Source organism: Phaseolus vulgaris, chromosome 10 (assembly GCF_000499845.2).
Source record: "Phaseolus vulgaris cultivar G19833 chromosome 10, P. vulgaris v2.0, whole genome shotgun sequence".
NCBI classification, from domain to species: domain Eukaryota; kingdom Viridiplantae; phylum Streptophyta; class Magnoliopsida; order Fabales; family Fabaceae; genus Phaseolus; species Phaseolus vulgaris.
Genome location: NC_023750.2, coordinates 24,837,251 through 24,861,968, shown reverse-complemented (window position 1 = coordinate 24,861,968; position 24,718 = coordinate 24,837,251).

The window sequence follows — 24,718 nt, the reverse complement described above, 5'->3', positions numbered from 1 at the left end:
ATCGCGCGTAAACAGCAGAAAACCTCACTTCACCGAACAAAACCTCGAACGAACGGTGTAAAACGCGAATTCACCGAACAAATTTCAAGCAAACAACGAACGATGGTTGCACCAGCACACAACCACGCAGAAAACTTCGAAAACCTAACAACGAACGATGGTTGCACCAACACACAACCACGCAGAAAACTTCGAAAACCTAACAACGAACGATGGTTGTGGATGGGAGCAAGTTTTACACGGCCCCACGGTGGGCGCCTGATGATCCTGCCTGTCGACCAGAGCGTAGGAAACTGCCTCGTCAAAGGATCGACTTACGCATCGCTTCAAATGTCCGTCCTTCTTCAAGATCTACCTCAAGAACCTACAAAAGAACAGAGCGGCGCCGCTGCGGCCGATCGCACTCCAACGCCCAAGTCAGTGACCGAATCACCAAATACTAAGAGAACAAGAACCGTGCAAATCCTCTCTCACAGTGTGCTCTAGAAACTCGCAAGCGTAAAGAGTATAATCTGAACGCGCGTACCTCAAGAAGTTCGTTGAGAACTCTTATATACCTGGTGACTTTCTCTCTCCTGGCAATTACAGACCTGGACACGTGGCTCGCATCCAGTCGTACACGTGCCACTATCTGGAGCCTCCTTGACTTGGGCGCTGCTTCTACTCTCATTTTGGCTAAGTTACTTATGCATGGTACTGCCCAGTGCATAGCTAACTTGGGAGTGCGATCTCTACTGGAACTGGCGAGTTAGGGTGCCTTCATACACCTTCCCTGTGGTCTCGCCGGCCGCCTTCATAATCTGCACCACCTTCATCTCTGGCGATGTGCTTCCTCTGGCGATCTCCGATCACTAGGTCGCCTGAGTCTACTTCTGGCGACTTCATCTTCAACTGGGTGATCGCCGGTTCTGGTACGCTAGAGATCGGAGCACGCCAACTTCATAACTTGCGACTACAGGAGCCCCCCGACCTCCTTCCCTTCTGCCAACCTGGCGTCCTCTCAACACGCCTGTACTGTAGCTTGGTGCCACGTCATCACTTCCGACTACCAGGGCGGTACAATCCCGATAATGATGATCTCATGGTCGTCATAACAACCATTGCAAATGGGCAGGTTTTCAAAGTTTTTATCGACCAAGAAAGCTCAATCGATTTATTATACTAGTCAACCTTTTAAAGTTGGATCTCCCTCATACTTTGATAAAGTTCTACCCATATCCACTACTTGGATTCAATGAGGGAGCGAGTGCTCATTAGGGAATATATAGATATCCTCATTACATTTAGGACAACTGCAACAGATCTCACCTTAAATGATGAAGTATATTTTGGTAGAAGCAGAGACGTCGTATAATGTGCTCATCAAGCATCAAACTCTCAACCAACTCGGTGTCATGCTTTTTACACCCCCATACGAGCATGAAACTCCCAATAGAAAACAACTGAATTATAACTATGAAGGTTGACCCAAAGGCAACTCGGGAATATTACGTACAAAGCTTACGAGTGGCCCTGTACTTGGTGAAGAGGGTAACCTCCACCAACACACCAACAAAGCCCATTATTCAAATTTCTGAGCAGTAGAATGTACCCAAAATGTCAAGGTATACCAATATTCATCTCAAAATTTATTTTTGTTGATTGTAAAGTGTGTTCTTTTTTCTTAACTTGATTTTATCCCTAAGGAGGGTTTTGTCGAATAAGGTTCTAACGAGGCACATCATTGAATAAATAAAATTCAATTATTTTTAATAATTTATCAATCGTTTCAAAGTTAACCGATCATTACATAATCAGTTGAAGTTTAACCAATCATTATTTAATCGGTTCAAAGTTAACTGATTATTATTTATTACCAATCGATTAATTTGGTTCAAAACAAACCAAAATTGAACGTTACTACTTTATTCAGGAGATTCAAAGTTAACTAATCATTACTTATTGTCCCGACCAGTCACTGGTCACCGACTCAGAGGCTGACCTCAGACATCGCGCACCGGTACCTAGTGATGGTAGGGAGCCACGTGAAGTGGGCCCCAGACACATACCCGGGAGTGGGTCAGTCTTTGAGGTTGCTACCCTAAGCCCGATGTTGGAGATCGATATCAGACCTCGAAAGTAGAGGGAGAAGATCGGACATCGGGCGTCAGGATGCAGTGGAAGGCCCCGTAAGATGGGCCTTAGAGTTTCGTTAAGATAACAGTTAAAGACAAAAGATATGTGGGAAGCCTAAGTCACGAGGGATCCGTGCCCATGGTGTACAACGCAACACCGTGGATAATCCTAGGAGGTGCAAGGGCCCATTAGAATTAGGGTTTCCAGGAAGGTTGCATGCATGGCATGTGGACACTTAGGGCACACACGAAACAAACGGCGCAGGGATATTAGGTGCACAAGCTGGTACCTAGGCGGCCACTCTGTTATTCGTTGCACCCCAGTTAAGGGAAGTTCGTGTTCCAAATACGCTAAGATTACACGATAGCGGCACAAGGACATTCTCCAAGGAACCCTAGACAAGGGTAACAGAATAGAGGTAAACCCTAGTTTCAACCTATATAAAGGGTGTTAAGAACCCTAGCCAGGTACACAGTTTTTAAGACTGAAACTACTTTATACATTTAGTGTTCTTTGCCCTAATACTGACTTGAGCGTCGGAGTGCAAACGGCCGCTAGGACTCCCCTTTTGTCTTTGCAGGTGAGAGGTTTCTTGACCAAGAAAGACGATTCTCAGACAAGATTGAAGGACCAAAGCAGCTGTTGGAGTCAACCGGCGAAACGAGTCAACCGGCGAAACGAGTCAACCGACGAGAACAATTATTATCAATGGAATCATTTGGTTCAAAGGAAACCAAAATTGAGTATTATTACTTTATTCATTTGGTTCAAAGTAAACCAATTACAATTTTATTAGATTGAAAACTGTTCTGGCCGGTTGACCGGGATCGTCTTTACACGTGGCTTGTCCTTGCGAGCTAGGGCACCTTCGTCTTGCTCCGTCTGTGAGTACCTGAAAGAAGTGAACAAAGGGGCGCAGCTCGCGGCCGTTTGCACTCCGACGATCAAGTCAGCTAGCGAGAAACACCAAAGTGACTGAAAACTGTATGATAATCTCAATGACTGAAACTGTGTGGCTAAAACTGTGTTGCCCTAATTGCCTTGTGCTCACTGCGGGATGCTGCGAAGACAACTAGGGTTTGTGCTCTGTGTGACTTATGAGAATTACGTTAAAACTCGTGTAACTGTGAAAGCGTACCTTACTAGGGTTCTTCGTGCCCTTTATATAGGTGAAAACTAGGGTTTGCCTTTGCGCTGCTGCTATTATCTAGGGTTCCTTGGAGAAGGTCCTTGTGCCGCTATCCCTAGGATCTTGGCGTATCTGGCCCATGGACATTCCTTATCTGGAGTGCAATGAATAATCTTGCAGCCAGTTGGGTTCTAACTTGAACGCTGTATCCCTCGCGCCATCATACTATTTGGGCGCCAACTTATGCCTCCCAATCACTGGTTACTTGCCCTGGGTATGTATACCTTTCTCTCGTACCATGCACGTGGTCTAACCCTGGTTGTGGCCCTCTCATGGGTCGTATCTGTACCAGGGTTTCTCACCAGTGGTCGTAGTCACTTCATAAGCCAGGTTTAGCCGTTGCTGGCACTAGAACTTATGGCCTTGGAGCCACCTTTCTTTACCTTGTTACTGTTCTGGACTGTCGAGGCTATGCCTCATCTTGGCGATGTCTCTCTTAGGGGAAGTTCCCTTGGGCGACGTCTCCATTGGGCGACGTCTCTTTATGTGTTGACTTTTGACTTTGACTTTAGGTTGATCACCCCGGGACGGTACACAAGCCCCCCAGTCTTAAGCTGATGCCTTGCTTCAGCGAAAAGACTAAGGCCTCACCCCTGTTGTCCTCGCGGCGTTCTTACGACGTGTCACTCCCCGACCGGTTGACGTGACATTTCTGCGTCGCCGGTGCGACGTACCCTCAAGGACTCTGACAATGTGATATTCTCTGAGCGAGAAAAGTGACACTTCAGTTCGCACCTCCATCTCGTGACATGTGTCCCAATCGTAAGGCGTTTGTTTTAACGTCCTTTACTGCTTCAACTGTCACGCTTGAATCTTTGAAAACCCCGTGCCTTAACTCACTGTCTTTACTTCTTTCGCATCTTTCTTGTGATATTCATCTTCTTCTCAAGAACTCCTTGTTCCGTGTTCTTTCCTTGTAAACTTTCCTTCTATTCCGCTGCTGGATCCTTCCTCCTTGACCTTCAGTTTCTTTACTGGCAGTTACGTGCTAAAATGTCTACGAACCCTTCTTCCTCCAGAGTGGGTCACAAGGATCTTTACCCTTGGGCTTCGAGTGAACTTCTTGACGAATGCTCTAGCTCACTTTCCACCAGGGCCCTCAGGGAACACGTGGGGGAATAGTGTTCCTATGATCGTCGTGCCTTCGCAAAGAGGCATGATGACGACATCGTCGTGCTCCCTTGCACCTTAGGGGAGCCGGTGTGTGGGGATGGCAGTCCAACAATGGAGTCCCCTTTTTCTATTTTTACCAGGTGGTCTTTAAGCGCGTCGGCGTGCGCCTTCCTTTTTCTAAGTTCGAGAGAGAGTTGCTAACAGAGATGAACGCTGGCCCAGCCCAACTGTATCCTAACAGTTAGGCCTTCGTTAAAGCCTTTGATATTTTGTTTGGTTTCCTCGGATGTGCACCTTCCGTAGACATCTTCCTTCACTTCTTTTAGACATCTTCCTTGCAGAGAAATAACCTCTGGGTGACTCTTAGTAACGTTCCTGGTAGGATTCTTTTGACCCCTTTCCAGCAAACCTTCACAGGGTGGAAAGGCAGGTTTTTCAAGGTGTGCTGTTCCAGCCTTGTGCCTTCTGCTTTGGACGGCTTTCCTTTGTTTTGGACAAAGGACGCCAGAGCCTTGAAATCTAAGCCTCTTAAGAGGTTGCCTCCAAGGGATCAGGAGGCTTGCAAGATCCTGGCGGGCGCTGGAGGTTTTGACGCGGCTACCTTGATAAGCCTAGAATATAATGCCGAGCTTCTGGGAAAATATATATGTGCGGGAGGCTTTCCTTATGACCCCCTACTCCCTACTCTCGTTGGATTTCTTGTATGATTTTGTTTCGAAATGCTTCGTTTCGTGCCTGTCTCTTACTGTGCTTGACCCCTGATCCTGCCAACAACTCGAACGTGGAGGAATCGCTTTGTAGCGCTCTCTGTCCCATCTACGCGACTGTGTTCTCTGCAAAGTCACCCTCAGAACCTTCTCTTGGATCTCCAAACGCGACCTGCAAAACACACAGACGGCGCCTCTAGCTAGTGTGTGTGACCACAGAACCACCAAATGAGAAAAACTAGTAGTGTGTGTGAAAAACTCTTGCTCTCTCTCTTCTATCCCCCTGACTCTCACCCTGATTCTCTCTTTTATGTCTCTGCCTGTATCTGGGCCTAACAGAATTCTGTTATGCCTCTCTGACATGTGCCAGAACCCTTTTATGCTTTTCTGCGACAACGTACCTCTAGAATCAGTAGAGTAAGAGCGTGAGAGTCTGTGCGTGTCTGCGCGTCTCTGCGCTTGGCTGCGCCTGTCTGTACCCTTAGTGGTACGGAGTGCACCTTTATCTGGACCGCACCCCTCTCAGATGATGACACGTGGAGGCATGCAACTCACATCTAACCACACACGTGTCACTTACTGGAAGGGCTCTAGCGCTTCTCTTTGTGTGCCTAAGTTACGCCCTTGCGGAGTAACTTAGGATATCTCTTCCATCTGGGTAAATCGCATACTCTTAGGAGAACGCCAGTTGTGGCTGGTCTAGGCACACTCACCAAACGTTGCTCTCTGCGTAAACGGCTTACCCTTCACGGTGTCACGCACGTAATGGGTTGAGGGAATCACCAATCACTGACTGGTTTACTAGCTCCCTCAGGCCACTCTCGTGCATGATTCCCTGAGATGTGCTCATGCGAGGTCCATGCGTAACGCTCTCGCTGGGAACCTCAGTCCCAGTTTAACTGCGTGTAACACAAGACCCCGATGACCATGCACCCGATGACTGATCGGTGCTCTATTGCTTCTCGCGTTCTGCCCCCAGGCGTTCATCTGGGAACTGGTCTGTTGGTGGCCACTTGGTTACTGACCACCGATCACCGTTCTGGGTGATCTATCCCCTGACTTCTCTGCCGCCTGATTTGTCGGTGGTCATTTGGTTAGTGACAACCGATCACGTTCACCCCGATCTATCTGTCACCTGGTCCGCGTGTCACCTCGCGAGTGGTCCACGTGGTTCTCTGCTGCTGACGTCATCGACTACCGATGACCGATCGGATCAACCCTTTTTTTACGTAGGTTCGAAGATAAACGATCATCAAAGGACACTGCTGACTCAAGCTTTGAGACTTGGAGACGGGGCTTCTTCGTCGTACTGCTCAAACTCTGGGGGCCATTGATGAAAGGCCTGTTTTCGCTTTTTGTGCAAACATTAGAATGTGTACATGATTATATTTTCATCTTGCAACTGTTATGAACTCTGTCTGTAACCATAACTCTTACTTTACGTTTTCCTTTATGTTAAATGCTATCCGATTTATTTTTGCATGCTTGCGTTCCTTGCTATGCCGCGCGCGTTACTCCTAATATCTCCCTTCGTCATGTTCGGCATGAATTCCTTAGATAGCATTTACTCGTCTCCCCATTCCTTCCCTTTGGACTGTAGTGCATACCCTGCCTCTGATCGTTTAATTTATGGCTTTACTTGGCCTTCGTATTTGTGTGGGATGCTCGTTCATTTAAGCTTTCTTATTCGAACCTCCGGCATCTTTGCTCCGATCTTATTGGGAAAGTTGGCGATGTGTTGCTCGTAGCGGTGTCAGGTCGCCTATTGTTCTTTCATTTTGGCGAAGACACAGCCGGCGGTCTCATATGTTGCAGACTGCCATCTTTACGATCGGCGACCATGCGCACTTCTTGATCACGTCATCGCTCTTGATGAATCGATTGGTACGCGGGCTGTGATTCTTCTGGTAAAGAAGATAAGTTAAACTTCGGCGATCTACGTGGCTTCGTGCGCTAATGCCCGGGCCATCTACTGACTTGACACTTCACCAACTCCTTCGATCGTTCGACACGTGTGATGTGATTCCAATAGCCACATAGAGAAAGGTTTTTGACCTTCTTAGGAATCAACTTGAGTTGGACAATAGTTAGGCACTTTTTCTTAGAATTGGATCATTGTTCTAAGTCAAGAACTCTCCAAAAACTAGCACCAATTCCAAACTCATATGGAAGTTCCAATTATAGTCAAATTGAAATGAACAAAATGGAACAAAAGATAAGCAAACTGAAATAGAAGTGCTGGAAATTAAAATGCACCGAACCAAAACAGAAAAGAATAAGAACAGCTGCTGGAAAATGAAAGATAACCAAACCAAAACTCAAGAACACAAGCTAAACATGAACAATTGAAAGAGTAGGAAGGAAGGAGAAGAGAAAAGCTTATGGAGATGGAAGAGAAGGTGAGTGATCATGCCACTAGAAGGATGGTTGCTCCTAGATGAGTGTGCTGCCGCCACTTGAGGACACCATGGATCCTTCAAGATAGGACTAGAGAAGAAGGCTCAAAAGCACTCCAATGCTCACTCAAAAATTGAGTATAGTTTCTTTTCTCTAATTTCAATTCTCCATTGTACAAGCTAAGCACCTTTATTTATAGCCTAGAGGTGCTGAAAAATAGGTGGGAAATTTCAAATAAAACTCATTTGAAATTCCCACCAAAAACAAGTCACATGGGAGGTGTGACCTTTTTCTACTATGACACCTCCTAAAAACTACACCTACACCACTCTCCTAAGTCACATGGACAATGTGACTTTATTTTACATTTTCACACACCTTTATTTAATAACCACACCTCCTAAAACTATACAAGAGTATTTCAAAGCTTGGCCTTGGCCTTCATGGGATGGACTTGGGCTCTTTGGGCTTTAGCCTTCTTGGGCTTGGGCTTGGGCCTCATCTTTATTGTACCGTCCCGTATAAGGGCGTTGACTAAGTCAAGGTCAAAGTCAACGAATGGAAGGTCAAAGTCAACTCAAGGCGTCGCTAAGACACGGCGCTAAGGCACGGCGTCGCCTAGGTGAAGGCGTCGCCTAGGTGAAGGCGTCGCCTAGGTGAAGGCGTCGCCTAGGTGAAGGCGTCGCCTAGATGAAGGCGTCGCCTCGGTGAAGGCGTCGCCCAGGTGAAGGCATCGCCCAGGTGAAGGCGTCGCCCAGGTGAAAGCGTCGCCAGATCGAACAGTGTAAAAGCAAGGCAATCACGGTGTGGTTCCCCGATACCCATGGGTAGGAAAGACCATGGAGGGAGCGACGTCGTGGGAAAGCCTCAAGTCCCGATATCTCAGGAAAGTGATAAAGAGAAGGAAAAGGTGGCTTCAAGGCCATAGTGATAGTACCAGTGAAGGGCAGCCTGACTCGCGAAGTACCCCTGCCGCCCCAGAGACGCCTTCGGGACAGATACGACCCAAGAGGAAGGTCACGCCCAGGATAACCGGGTGCAGGGTGTGAGAGGAAGGCAGATACGCTCTCAGAGTAAGTGGCTAGATACTTGGGGGCATGAGTTGGCACCCAAAAAGCCACCCCTAGCGCAGTAGCACTCCCAAACAGGAGGACCCACACGTAGAAACGTCCCCAGATGGGCAGAAACGCCCCCAGATGGGGTCATGGCGTCGTGAGGCCCTCCACGTGTATGACAGCCATGCCGGAATAGAAACACCCTCTAGTCAGGTGCCAGGTAATTAAAGATATTCAATACAGTTTCCCTTTCGAGCATTCAGGTACTATTATGGCTCCCGAGCGTTTCAACGTCTTAAATGCGCTACGTTTCGTAATTAAGCGCTTTAATGAGTGCGTTACGTTTGAGATTAAAAGCGCGTTAAGGCGCTTTAAATGCTAGGGCAGTTTAAATAGCGCTGGGAATGTCGGAAAAAGGGTTGGAACCTTCGACAAATTTAGGAGAAACTCTCTGGTTGCTTGCCCGTGCTTGAGGACTACGTACAAGTGACTGGAGAACATTTTTGCCTGAAGGGGACAACACACACACACATATATACACAGTTTCTTTTACCACCTGCAGAGTGCCATACGCGGTGCTCAGATACGTGGGTGGACAGTTTTGGTGTTTCTTGCTGGCTGACTTGAGCGTCGGAGTGCAAACGACCGCTAGGGCGCCTCTTTGTCCTTCTTTTTTGCAGGAATTCACAGGCAATCAGTGGGAAGGAGTCCTTAGCTGACGGTTGAGGTCGCGCACGAAGAAGTCCCGGTCAACCGGACGGAACATTTATTTTATGTCTTCTTTTAATTTTGAGAAGACTAGAAGGAAGAACTTCAAATGTGAGGGTGGATGTCCTCTTCCTCCATTAATAAAAGCCTCCTTTATTTGATTCTCATCAATGTGGACCCATCGACGGCCATTGTTCATTGTCGTTTGCGCTTCTCGCAACGTTCGACATTCTTCAAAACTCTTAAACACTTCGCGCCATTTCACTGTTTCATTATCTTCTACCTCTCTTTGAACTCTCAAAACACTCCAGCGAACGCTTCGATTCTCCCAACCTCCATCCTTCTGACCGCTCTTCTGATCGTCTAAAGGTAACTCTTTTACCGCTTCTACTGATATTTGCTGCATTTTGATCGGTTTGCATCATCCAATACTTGTCTGGAGCATACGTTGTGGGATGTTTCTCTGTTTCGTTTTTCTCTTCTTTGCGTTTAGGGTTTCTGAACCTTTCTCTGCGAGCCCCCCTTGTTCTTCTCTCTTCTCTTCTTCTGTCGAGTCTTTCTGTTTACGAACACTCATACCTTTTCATCTTCTTGCAGCTTTCTCGATGACTCGTCCAAAACTCACACCAAACCCTCCTCCATCTCCTTGCAACCCTCCGGCGAAAACTCGTAGGGCCAACCCCTCTTCTTCTCGTGACCCCCCAAGGGGTCCCAATGCTTCCTCCGACCGAGTCGTGAGACCCGCGTCTTCTCACCGTAGCCAACAACAACCAAACCCACCACAAACCAGTGTGGTGGTAGAACCCCTACCAGATTACGAGCGGTTATACCCGTGGGCCTCCGCAACCTTGTTGGGTGAGACCTCGTCTGTCAACTCCGACCTTGACGTCTTTCGCCTCAAGAGGGCTGACAAGGCAAACCTCTCCTTCAGTAAAGAGCATGATGACAAAGTGGTTGTGCGGCCTTGTCCTCCCGGTGAGCCAATCTGCACCGATGATCAGGGGAGCGACGGCACCCCCTTCTGCTTCATCTACACCACCATGTTCAAGAAGGTCAAACTCCGGTTTCCCTTCACGCACTTTGAGAGGGAGCTCCTGACCGAGCTCGACATAGGTCCCGCCTAGCTCCATCCCAACAGCTGGGCGTTCGTGCGAGCTTACCAGATTATCTGCGCACACTTGGGGCTCCCAGCCTCTGTGGACGTATTCCTGTACCTGTTCGAGGCGAAGAATCCGGGCGGTCGTCTATGGGTCAGCCTCAAAGGGATCGTCGGGAGGTCCACTCTTTCTATCTTCCAGCAATCCTACAAGGATTGGAAGGGGAAGTTCGTACGTGTGTGCTGCAGCAATCAAGACCCTTCTCTTCTCGACGGGTTCCCCTTGTACTGGGTGAACAAGGGGAAGAAGAAGTCAAGTTTCAGGAAGGCCAGGGGGCCGGAAAAGATGGGGGCGCTCGACAAGAATTTGTGCAATTTCTGGAAAGGAGTCGCCTCCTGCAACGTGGTTCTCCCCACCTCCTCAATTATTTCTTATGAGTTTCACGAAGGCCAGCTAGACGTCCATATAGGTTCGTCCTTGGGCTTTCTTAACTTACACTTGTGTCGTCCGACCTTTGTCTCGTGTGTAGTTTTAGCTTTCCCTGTGTGGTCTTTCATTACTTATCTTTCTTTGCATTGTTAACCACTAGACTAATCATGGGCCACTATGCAGATATGTTGCTGGGAAAGGATAAGATGGCTGAGCTACGTGCCATAGCTAGGCGCCACAAGCTGGTGGCGGGCTCCCAAACAGTTCCGAATTCTGTTGTGGAGATCGCCGCCGCTCAAGGCCAGTCTTCGCCAGCCGATCCACCCGCAGTCGCCGCTCTTCCAGCCCCCCAACGCAAGAAACTACCCCTCAAGAAGGCCAAGAGGAAGGTCCCTAGGGTAGTGTCTGATGAAGAGACGGATGAAGCCACTGAGGATGGACTAATCTGCAAGAGGAACAGGGTGGCGGTGGCAGAGCCCCCAGCGATTGAGAGCGCCGCTCCAAACTTCGTTGAGAACCCCCCAGCGCCTCCACACCATTCCAGTCCGCTGGGGAGGTTCCACTTTCAAATGCTTCAGTTGCTGAGGTCGCCCCCGAGCAACTTCATGATACGCAAGCCTCCATCCAAGCCGCCGAAGAGTTGCCCACCTCACCACCACGCTTCGAAGCTCCCCCGGTGTTCCAACCTTGCGAGGGTGGTGGTGAGCACCAACCCCCGCCCCCTCCATCAACACCAAGTCTTCCAAGCTCCCTCCAAGAGGCCTTGAAAAACTTCAATACGCGTCTTCATGCTATGGCCGACGAGTGCCTCCCTCACATCGTCGCCGAAGGGCTAAAAGGCCACTTGGAGAAGCTAGAACTCGACTGCCGCATCCATCAAGAAGTCGCAAGCACCGCGAAGGCTGAAGCTAATAAGATCAAGTGCGACATGCTGCTGCAAGTTATCGAGTTCTCGCGGGTCGGGAATGCTCTCAAAGACGAGCTCCGAAGCGTGCGCGATGACAAGAATGAATTGCGTAGAAAACTGCACGACAAGCTTCAGGAGATCATCGAGCTGGAGAGCAAGCTCGTCCCCTTGAGGGAGAAAATCGTCAAGCTGGAGGAGGCGAAGAAAGCCGATGCCCAACAGGTGGCCAACCTAGAGAAGAGATCGATCGAGAGGGAGACTCTTCTGGGAAGAGTTGAGCAGGATCGGGAAAGGCCTCCCAAGAACTAGCTCAAGCTCGTGAAGAAAACAACGGGCTTAAGAAGAAAGCTGACGAGCTCGATGAAGAGAACCGCGGGTTGAAGACAAAGGTTGATGAGCTTCAACTTGATGCTGCCCAACTTCTCACTTCCGGCTTCGGAGCAGCTCTGGAGCACTTTGCTTGCAAATTCCCCGATCTGGATCTCTCAGAGTTTTCCGTGTACAATGAGGTTGTGGACGGCAAGATCGTCCCCCCCATTGATTTATCGCCTTGAAAACTCTTGTACTTGACTTTGGTCTGTAATTTTCATTCTGTTTGAACTATTTGATACTCATGTGCACGCATATATATATATATATATATATATATATATATATGTATAATCTTCTAACTTATCCAGTAAAAAGGGCTTAGGTCGACCTTAATATCTGTACCCTTTCTCGCCCAATCTACCAAGGGCCAAAGGCATTTCTACGTCGTCGCCTGGAACTTTGCTGACGTGGGCCCTTGCCATGCAATCCTCTTCCGTTTCATTTTCGTGCAATGGGCTTCTGGCGACGCCACCTTCCTCTTAACTGAGAACGTCCCCCACGGGACCACCCCCTGATTTCATCTTTGCTCATCTGGGAGGAGAGCTGCCTTTCGGATCTCTCCCTACCTTCCCCGAGTCTTTACCCTGAAATAACTCACATCATTGTTCCCTCAACTAGGGGTAGAGTCGCCTTTCGAATCCTTCTCTACCTCCCTGAGTTTCAGAACAATGATTCGGGTGGTGGGGAGCCCTCTGCGAAGCTCTCCTACCACCTTTTAACTTTTAACTTAACTGGTCTTACTAGGTCAATATTGGTGTCTCACTCAAGGGGAAAGAGTTCTTCTCCAACCCTTCTTTCCCATACTTGAGATCGTTAACACCCCTGACTTTTCGGTTTTATCTTGCCTGAACTTACTCGAGGGTGAGAAGGACTTTCTCTGGCGCCTCAACTTCACCAGGGGCTACCTTTTCCCTGGAGGCACTAAGGACTTTCAATCTGATCTCGCCTGAACTCACTAGAGGGTGAGGAGGACATTCGAACTTTGCCTCAATTTGCTTACGCAAAGAGGTCTTGCAATCTGTTCTGAACATCAGATGCTGGACCTAGCTGTTCCTACTTGAGGAGGGGGCGTCCCGAAGAAATCCCTTAACCCCTGATCAAGGGCTAGACATCCAGATTTAACTTATATCTATCATCTGATACCGGGGCTAGCTATTCCTACTTGAGGAGGGACCCCTACTCAAGGACTAGGCGCCCGGATTTTAACTCACACTGAACGTACCTTGTTACCTTGCTCTAGACTTGACTTTTGCTTGATTATCTGGTGGCGACGCCTACTTCTGGCGACGCTCTGTCCTAATTGTACCTTATCTTAATCTCTTCTCGCCTACACTCGCTCACGGCGATGAGGACTTTTAATCTCTTCTCGCCTACGCTCGCTCACTCTGCGAGGAGGACTTTTGATCTCTTCTCGCCTACGCTCGCTCCCTCTGCGATGAGGACTTTTGATCTCTTCTCGCCTACGCTCGCTCACGGCGAGGAGGACTAAAAACTTCACACTTGTGCCTCCGATCGCCATATGGTGATGAGGACTTAAAACATTATGCTTTAAAACCTTGTACTGAATGCATGCGTTCTGAATTTGCCTTAAATTAAACAAAGATGATAAAGTTTCTTTCCAAATGCTTAAAAACGATGAGCATGCAAACTTAACAACTGGGAAACTTTAGTAACTTTTTGAAACCTTCTTTATTGGGTGACCTCGTTAAAAAACCCTCTTTAGGGAAAAAGAGTGCCCCCTTGAAAAACTGTTTTATTGCTACTTACAATGTTTTAACTGTAATAAAACTTGAGATGGGTGGCGTTCCAAGTGCGAGGAATTGCCCCTCCTTCCAGTGTTTCTAGGCGGTAAACGCCGTTTCCAAGTGCTTCTGTTATTCTGAACGGTCCCGTCCACTTGGGCGACAACTTGTTCTGCATCTCGTACTGGTGGGCCTTCCTCATTACCAGGTCGCCATCTCTGAATCGCCTTGATTTCATCTTGGAGTTGTACTTGCGTTCAACTCTTCTTTTTACTGCTTCGTCCTTTACCCTTGAGCCTCCTCCCTGACCTCGTCCAGCAAATCCAAATTCATTCTCCTTTCGGCGTTCGAGTCTTCTGCCACGAAGTTCTGGAATCTTGGCGAGCTTTCCTGGATTTTGACTGGGATCATCGCATCGCACCCATATACCAAGCTAAACGGGGTTTCGTGGGTTCCCGAGTGCTCGGTGGTATGATATGCCCATACTATGCGGGGGACTTCTTCAGCCCAAGACCCCTTGGCTTTCTCCAACCTCCTCTTCAGTCCTCTCAGCAAAACCCGATTGGCCGACTCCACTTGCCCATTCGTTTATGGGTGCTCCACAGAAGCAAACACCTGTTGCGTCCCAATATCCTCCCACAACTTCTTCAATAGGTGACTTGCGAACTGGGTCCCATTATCTGATACCAAACGCTTGGGCACACCAAAACGGCACACAATGTTCTTCCATACGAAATTCTGAATCTTGTGTGCGGTTATCTGGGCTACTGGTTCCGCTTTGATCCATTTCGTGAAGTACTCAATCGCTACAACCAAGTACTTCATTTGCCTGATCGCCAACGGAAAGGGCCCCAGAATATCGATTCCCCACGTATGAAACGACCAGGGGCTGTAGATTGATTTTAGCTCTTCTGGGGGCGCTTTGTGCCAGTTGGCGTGTTGCTGGCATTGTTTGCAACGCTGTGCATATTCCTTGCAATCTTCCCTCATGGTTGGCCAATAATAGCCCGCGCGGAGAGTTCTTGTTACCAGGGCTCGACCTCCGATGTGGCTCCCGCTAATCCCCTCGTGGAGTTCAGTCATAATTCTTACGCACTTCTCTCCATGCACACATACTAACAGGGGGTGTGTAAATCCGAACCTGTACAACTCTCCATCGATTAAGGTGAACTTGCTGGAGCTTTTCTTTACCTTTCTGGCCTCCGTCGGATCCACTGGGAGAACGCCGTCTGCTATGTACCGTTGGTATGGCGTTATCCATGTGTCTGGTTGGTAAACAGCGTAAAACCGCGTTGTCTTTGCTTCCTCTACTGGGTGCGCCCTAACTTTCAGTGTCCTCAAGGTTTCCTTAGTTAAAGATCGGTGACTCCTTGCTATCCCTTCCGTCGACTTGCAAACTTGAAGGACCTGGTGGTCTGCTGCGAACGCCCGGGGTGTCTTTAGAGTTTCTTGTATAACAGTCCTCTGCCTGCCCCCCTTGCCCGAACTGGCGAGTTTGGCAAGCAAGTCAGCTCGGGCATTCTGCTCCCTCGGTACGTGCACCACTTCGAACAAGGCAAAAGACCTTTTTAACTCCTGTTCATATTCTAGGTAAGCCGCCATCTGTGGATCCTTGGCTTGGAATTCACCGATCACCTGCCCGGTGATCAGCAAAGAGTCGCTTTTGGCCATCAGTACCTTCGCCCCCATTTCCTTTGCCAAAAGAATACTGGCAATCAATGCTTCATATTTCGCCTGATTATTGTTGGCTTTGAAGGCAAACCTCAGGGATTGTTCTATTAACACGCCGTTGGGTCCTTCCAGGATGACTCCGCCCCACTACCTAGCTGGTTGGACGACCCATCAACCGAGAGTACCCAACGATCATCACTTCCGGCGTTATGCGTCGTTTCAGCGGACAGCTCGACCACAAAGTCGGCGAAGATTTGCCCTTTGATCGGTCCTCGAGGTTCATACCTGACGTCGAACTCTGACAACTCCACCGCCCATTTTACCATCCTCCCAGCTACATCCGGTTTCTTTAGAACCTTTTGGATGGGCAAGTCAGTCATCACCCATACCGCGAAGCTCTGGAAGTAATGTCGTAGCCTTCTCGCCGAAAACACGATCGCTAACGCCGCTTTCTCTAAGGCTTGGTATCTCACTTCCAGACCTTGTAATACCTTACTGACAAAATAGATAGGTTTTTGAATTTGTTCTTGTTCTTGGACGAGCACCGCACTCAACGCCCTTTCGGTGACGGCGAAGTATAACTTGAGGGGCGTTCCCACTTGGGGTTTGCACAGAACCGGCGGGCTCGCCAAGTATTCCTTGAGTTTTATGAAAGCCTCTTCACACTCTCTCGTCCAGACAAACCTGTTATTCCTCTTTAAACACTGGAAATACGGGTGGCCCCTCTTGATGGAAGAGGCCCAAGCACAAGCCCACATGCAAGCCCACCAAAGGGTAGATTTGGGCCAACCATAGAGTTATGGCCAAGAGGATCCAAGAAGACGTTCTTTTACACGTTCAAATGCCATAAACTCTAGTGTAGAGTAGACTTTAATTTCTTGTCAAAATTAGCATAGGAACTTTATTTGTAATTTTCTTAGAATTAATTTTGGCACCTAAAACACCAACCTAGGTAAACTTAGAGTTTCTAAAAAAACCTCTAAATTTACCAAGGCCGGTCTAGAAAGCCCATGGAAGGGGTGAGCATAAAAACTAGACACACCCCTCCCCATGTGCTCATTTGTGCACCCATGTTGATGTGATTCCACTAGCCATATAGAGAAAGGTTCTTGACCTTCTTAGGAATCACCTTGAGTTGGACATTATAGAGGCACTTTTCTTAGAGTTGGATCATTTGTTCTAAGACAAGAACTCACCAAAAACTAGTACCAAATCCCAAACTCATTTGGATGAACCAATTTTAGTCAAATTGAACCAAAAAAGAGGAGAAACTAAAAGGAACCGAACAAAATTGAAATTAAAAGGCAAGAACAGAACATAGGTGTTGGAAAAACAGAAAAACAGAACCAAAAAACTCAAGAACACAAGACAACATGAACAATTGAAAGAGAAGAAAGGAAGGAGAAGAGAGTGCTCATGAAGATGGAAGAATGTTGGATGATCTCGCCACTAGAAGTGTGGAATGCTCCTAGATGAGAGTGATGCCGCCACTTGAGGACTCCAATGATCCATCAAGATAAGACTAGAGAAGAAGGCTCCAAAAGCTCTCCAAAGTTCACTCAAAATTTGAGTAGAGTTTTCTTAGATTAATTCCAATCTGAATTTTACAAAGGAAGGACCTCTATTTATAGCCTAAGGTGCTGAAAAATAGGTGGGAAATTTCAAATAAACTCATTTGAAATTCCCACCAAAAACAAGTCACATGGGAGGTGTGACCTTTTTCTACTATGACACCTCCCAAAAACTACACCTACACCACTCTCCTAAGTCACATGGGTAATGTGACTTTATTTTACATTTTCACACTCCTTTATTTAATAACCACACCTCCCAAAACTATACAAGAGTATTTCAAAGCTTGGCATTGCCCCTCATGGGATGGACTTGGGCTCTTTGGGCTTTGGCCTTCTTGGGCTTGGGCTTGGGCTTTGGGCTTGGGCCTCATCTTTATTTTATGTCTTCTTTTAATTTTGAGAAGACTAGAAGGAAGAACTTCAAATGTGAGGGTGGATGTCCTCTTCCTCCATTAATAAAAGCCTCCTTTATTTGATTCTCATCATACTCCTCGAGTTGGAGAGAATTCGTCCACGAATTCTGAATCCCTGCATATAACAAAGTCAGTTTAATTTTACAATTAAAAGTGGAAGAAAAATGTAAACATGACTTAGCATTTGTAAATAATGGGATTTTAGAAAAGGAGGTTCTATAAATCGACCAAGTTGTTAAAATTTGTTTGGGAATGATGTGATGTTTTGGAAAAAGACCTCTTAAATGGTGACAACCATTAGGAGGTATGAACAAATTATCCCTAACAGTTTTTAACCAAGATGGTGGTGAAATAGGAACCTTGGGTAAGGAAAAAGATAAGGAAGGAAAACACCTTGGAGGTGAAAGGATTAGATCCATGTCAACTTGGCCTTCTTTGTCTTTTTCTTTTTTACTTGTGGTAGGTGGGTGAGGTAGGTCTTGTTTTACCTTTTTTATCATTAAGATTTGCTTTTGTGGACAATGAAGAGCTATGTGCCCAAAACCTAAACATTTAAAACATTTGATATTTGAAGGTTGGGTAGGTGACTTAGGATTAGAAGGATTTGTAGTAGAAACTTTCTTTGGAAACATGGTTTGTTTGGAAAAATTGGAAGGACAATTTTGAGTAGACATTTTGTTGGCATCCTTCCTAGAAGAGTTGTAGAAATTATAATCATGAGTATTTTTGAAAGTTGTTTTCAAAAGATAGGATTCTACCTTGATGGCTTGGCGAAACACTTTCTTTAAAGAAGAGTACTCATTTAATTCTACAATTTCTCTAATATCTCTTCTCAAACCACGTACAAACCATTTTAGCTTTGACTCTTCATTAGCATGCATATTCATTTTAGTCAAAGTTGTTTCAAAATCTTTAATGTATTCTTCTACCATCCTATGTCCTTGAGGAAGCCTTTGGAACTTCAACAAGTGTTCCTTCCTAGAAGGAGGAACAAACCTCGCGCGCATACACTCTTTCAAAGCATTCCAAGAAACCACGGGAGGTTTCTTGCGATATATAATGTCCATTACAATTTTATGCCACCATTCTTTGGCATAGCCCAAAAAGGATGAAGAAACTATCCTAAGTTTATCGTCATCTTGGACCCTATACACATGAAAATAATGGTCAACCTTAGTCTCCCAATCTAAATACACATTAGGATCACTATCACCATTAAAACTAGGGACTTTTTTACAAGCAATGTTGAACACTTGGTGATATCTTTGGTCACGGTTATAGCTCTCTTCATGGGAATGATGGTGATGCCTCCTTCTTCTATGTTCTTCTTCACCAAGGACTGAAGCTTTGGAAGGAGAATGTTGTTTGTAAGATGCACCACTTGAATAGCCAGCCATTTTGCAAATAAAAAACAGCAAACACACAAAAACAGCAAACAAGTTAAGAAACAAAATTAGCAAAAACAGTGAGCTTGGCAATGAAATTGCCGAAGTGAATAGAGGCAGAAAAAAGAGGTCACTCTCAAAGAAATAATGTCCTTGCACCAATCTGATCTTGAGGCCTTGGAATCCTCAAATGAAAGATGTCAAAGCAAGCACACCAATCTCAAAAGCAACCACCACAAAACCAATGAAACAATAAAGACAAACAAGAAAAGGTATAAGCAAAGAAAGGTAATTGCAAAAGGAATACTATATGTAAGACAAACTCAAAGAGTAAGAATGAAAGACAATCAAGAAAATAAAGAACTCAATGAGAAAAGTAGGCGCACACAAAAGAATACTTAAGGAAAAGCACTAGAGTAGATGAAGAAAACAAAAAATTAGCTACTGGAAATTTTTTTTTTTTTAAATGCAAACTGTGCTTGATATTCACTGATTTAACTGGAATTATGTAGAGCGAATTGGATTATGAAATTTAAACTACAGAAACTTCAAGATGTTAACTCAATAATGGCACTGGAATCAATTAAAAACAGTAAGCCAATTGAGAGAAATAAATTTTTCAAAACCGCTGCCAGATTACCGTATTTTTTTCGGCAGAATTCTACACTTTTTTTATTTTATTTATCATTTTTTGTGTACTTCGTATTTTTGAATGATTCTTTTTTCTATTCTTTTCTAACACTTTGAATATACCAAATCCAGAATTTCAGAATTTTCCAGTAAGTAAATCAATTGCAATAAGGAAAAACAGTAAGCACTTTTTTTCAGAAACAGAGGAATCCTAATAGGAATAAAAAAACAGGATGATGAACTAGCAAAGACATAATAGAAAATGATGTATTGGAACTTGTATAGGTCTAGAATACAAGTATGAACTCAATTCTAAAAAGAAAATGCACAAAGGATCAACATCAATTCAGAAAATTATATGACACCAAAGCAAGAAACAATCAAAACAATAAAAGTACTACTAGAAGTAATGACAAATATGGAATAACATGATTAAGACAAAACTTGACATGATTACAAAATTAAAAGACACATCACAAATTTTAACAACAAGTGAAAGGAAGCTTAAGGTAAACTCTAGGAAGGATAATGCCATTCCAAAAGAGCAACCATACTCATAAGAATTATGAGTGCCATAAACCTTTTCACAAGCACTTGGAGTAAAACAAAAACAGCAAGAATACTCAAGTAAAATTCAAGAACACAAGCTAACAAAAACAATAGAAAGAGAAGAAAGGAAGGAGAAGAGAGTGCTCATGAAGATGGAAGAATGTTGGATGATCTCGCCACTAGAAGTGTGGAATGCTCCTAGATGAGAGTGATGCCGCCACTTGAGGACTCCAATGATCCATCAAGATAAGACTAGAGAAGAAGGCTCCAAAAGCTCTCCAAAGTTCACTCAAAATTTGAGTAGAGTTTTCTTAGATTAATTCCAATCTGAATTTTACAAAGGAAGCACCTCTATTTATAGCCTAAGGTGCTGAAAAATAGGTGGGAAATTTCAAATAAACTCATTTGAAATTCCCACAAAAAACAAGTCACATGGGAGGTGTGACCTTTTTCTACTATGACACCTCCCAAAAACTACACCTACACCACTCTCCTAAGTCACATGGGTAATGTGACTTTATTTTACATTTTCACACTCCTTTATTTAATAACCACACCTCCCAAAACTATACAAGAGTATTTCAAAGCTTGGCATTGCCTCCCAATAATGGCTCTTTGGGCTTTGGCCTTCTTGGGCTTGGGCTTGGGCTTTGGCCTCATCTTTATTTTATGTCTTCTTTTAATTTTGAGAAGACTAGAAGGAAGAACTTCAAATGTGAGGGTGGATGTCCTCTTCCTCCATTAATAAAAGCCTCCTTTATCACCAACCTAGGTAAACTTAGAGTTTCTAAAAAAACCTCTAAATTTACCAAGGCCGGTCTAGAAAGCCCATGGAAGGGGTGAGCATAAAAACTAGACACACCCCTCCCCATGTGCTCATTTGTGCACCCATGTGCTTCACATTTACATTTCATTTGGCTAGCATTAGGGTTGCATTATGGTCCTCCTTAGCCTATAAAAGGAGGAGCCTACACCTTGTATTTTCAAGTTTATTGTGAGTAAAGTTATGCTGCCATTTTGTGCCAAGCTTTGCTTCTCCCTAGAATTCTAGGCTCTAAACTTCATCTCCTTCACCTCTCCTTGGGTTGGCCGAACCTCCCTAGCTTCATACATATCATGCACCTTCAAGATCAACACCACTCTTAGGAGGATCTTGCTCACGCACCTTCATAGCTTCCGCACCACTTTTTCTTACATGATTCAAGAAGACCTTCATGAAATGCCATCATTTGCTATCATGAGCTTGGGTTCTTCAAGATGAGTTGCTTTTGGTCTTTTCATTTCTAGTTCTTCTTTATTTCATGTTGTTTATCTTATTTCCATAATTGTCTTGCTGTTTTTTTTTTGCATTTTAATTTGTTTTGGTGTGCTTTGTGGAAGATCCAACCGAAGCACTTTTGTTCAATTGATCTTGAACAATTTCTTGTGCAAATTGTGATAGGATTCCATACACCTTTGAGTTGTTGTTTTCTTTTAGGCTTTTGAGTCTTTATTTACTTTCTTATTTGGTTCATGTTATGCTTTTGAGTCTTTAATTTCTGAATCCATATATGTTTTGTCAAGTCATGTTCATCCACAATGTCAACAATTCTTAGTAGTCCTTTATTTGGCTTGATTATTTCTTGATTTTGGGTATCTTTAATTGCTTTGAATCTGCTGTTCTTTGATCTTTTGGTGCCTTTTTAATTTTAGTTTGATTTCCATTTGTGTTTAGATCCTACACAAATTCTATTTCACAAATTCTACTGTGTTTAAATTTTGGTATCTTGCTGTTTTTGTTTCCAGTTTCCAGAATTCCCTGTTTCAGATTTTCTGTGCTGGCTGTTTTGTTCCAGAAAAATATTTTCACTCATAGGAAAATTTTGATTCTCTGGAATATGCAAGTTTGAAGTGTTATAGAAAGGACAAAAAAAGAATTAGTCCAAAATAATAAACAGAAAAAAAATGATAAATCTTTTAAAATCAGTGTGCAAATCTGAGGCGCTACAGCTGGCGTAACTGAACACCAAAATTGCAAAATTTATTAAAAACAATTGGTGCATGCGTTTTGAGTGATTCCAAAGCCAGGATTTAGCTAAGATCTTGAATATCTTGCATATCAAATTTTAGAATCATATCTTAAAAACACAGCTCAGCATAAATTGGGGAAAAACACGTTTCTGGCCCACAACATTTTCCAGTGGTGCTGTTTTTTTTTATTTGGTCATCTAAATCTAGTGCCATTCTTAGGATTCTTTTGTGTGCCTACCTTTATTTTGGTACCTTTTATTTGCTTGCTTAATATTTCTTGAACCTCTTTCTAGTTGTCATAATCTAACTCCTTTTGGTGGTACTGTTTTATTCAATTTAATTGTTTCTTGCTTTTGTTCTTTGACCTCTAATTTGGGTGCTGGAATTTATTCTCCTTTGGTGTTTGTGTGAATGGAAACTTGACTTGGTTAAGGTTTAGCCCTTTGATAGGTGCTGGAAATTGGAGAATCAAGACCTTCATTCTAAGGAGAAGACAAAGACAAAGCCGAAGCACACTTTCTCAAAACACTATACACATTTGGAGGGCTAACAACCAAAGACAACAAGAGGGAGTGCCACTAGCAAAAAGAGGATCAACAAAGGGGGTTTTTCTTAATTTCCTTGCAACTTAATTTGTGTTAATTACCTCTTAATTACGATTTAGATGGTGAGTGTGTCTTCAAGGGCTCAAAGTGTCCAAGAAGCCTCACCTAGGGCCGACTAGTATAGAATTCTTAATTAGCAATTGTTAATTGTTTGTATTTGCCTTTTCTTTTGCTTAGTTAGTGACTCTTTGCATGAATATTTTGTTAAGTTTGTGATAAACCGTCTAGCTTTGTTGATTAGTTAGCATACATTGTTTTCTTGCATTGAAAAAAAAAGTTTTGATTTCTCAACTTAATTCTGTTCTAAGTAGTTTACTAAGAGGAATTTTTGTGTGAAGACATTGAGGGATAGTTTTTGGCTAAGGCAAAGGCTTGGTACTTAAGTAGTCCTTTGTGACTCACCTCCCTTACCTGGAAGACTACCTTCTTTGACTTCCCTAAATTTTTCTCAAGGTAAAATACTTCTACACACAAAGCTTTAGTCATGTCTTCTCACTCCTCTAAATCTCTTAAAAGTGAGGTGAAATCCTTGAAATCTCTTTTGAAACAACTTACTAAGGATATTCAATCAATTTCATCTAAACAATTGGAGAATGAGATCAAAACTAATGATTTGACTAAAGCAAAGAATGAGAAGTCTCAATTTTCAAAAAAATTACATTCTCATGCATCTAGCTCTAAACATCATGATTATCTTGGGGAAGAAAGTCTTAGGAAAAATGAATATCATCAACAATTCCCTAGGAGAGCTAGGAAAGAGAGACAAGAAAACCTAACCAAGCATATCTCTCACACTCAAGCTAGAGAAATTCCATGTTTAGAATACCTTGGCAATGATCAATTAGCATCTCAATGTTTCAATGAAAGATCTATGATCTTAAGGGACAAAGATGAGAATAGTAGCCAAGAAAAAGAAGCTAGTGAGAGTGAAGAAAATGTAAAAATAGAAAAGCAAGAGAAAACCCTTGGGAAACAAAAGGCGTGGGAGAAGAGTTTCCTTCCCACAAGGTCATTCAACAAGAAGGAAAAGTTGAAAATACATTTGAAAATATACCTCTTGTTGAACAACCTAGCCTTACCTTTTGTAAAGGAACACTTGCAAGCCTAGAAAAAAAAGAAGAAACCTTAAAAAAGGCTTCCATAGATAAAAATATAGTAGATTATTTTACATACATGCCAAGATATCACCAAGTGAAGGTCAAGTAATCTATAGGCATCTACAAAGACAATTTTTTATGTGAAGTAGTGCCTAAAGAAACTTGTCATGTCTTATTGAGACAACCTTTGCAAAGAATTGAAATTTCCATGAACAAAGGTTGTATCAACGAGACTACCTTCACACATAAAAGAGAAATTCTTTCATGAAGGAGAACTCATGGGTCAAATTAGAGTTGATAAAAGTCTAGAGCTTTTAAAAGGAAAATTATTGTCACCCATGAGAAAAGATGTTCAAAGACATTACCCTAGATACATTCCGTGTTTTAAAAATACATCTAAGGCGATGTCTCATGAACTCTATACTCCTTCACCTTTTGCAAATGATCCTTGGGAAGACATAAGCCTAAATTTCATATTAGATCTTCCTAGGACAACAAAAGGTTTTGATTCCATTTTCATGGACATGGATAAACTCTTCCTTAAAGAAGTGACAAGTCTTCATGATTTCTCTTCAAACTTAGTGTTGGATAGAGCTCCAAAATTTGAAAACCATCATTTGAGGATTCTCTTGGAAAAACTTGCAACTAAGTTGTCCTTTTCAAATTCTTATCATCCTGAAAAGAATGGTCAAAATAAAATTGAAAACATAGCTCTTGTTACTATGCCTAGAGAAATCGTGAAAGCCAACCACAATTCTTGGGATGAGTATCCTTTTTCTATTGAGCATGCATACAATAGAGTAGTCCACAAGACTACTAATATTTCTTCATTTGAAGTTGTATGTGAACATAGTCCTCTTTCTCTTTTTGCGTTGTTACCACTTCCTAAAGGAATTATGCCTAAGGAACAAGTAACCACTATTGAAAATTTTACAAAGCATGAGAGGATTAGA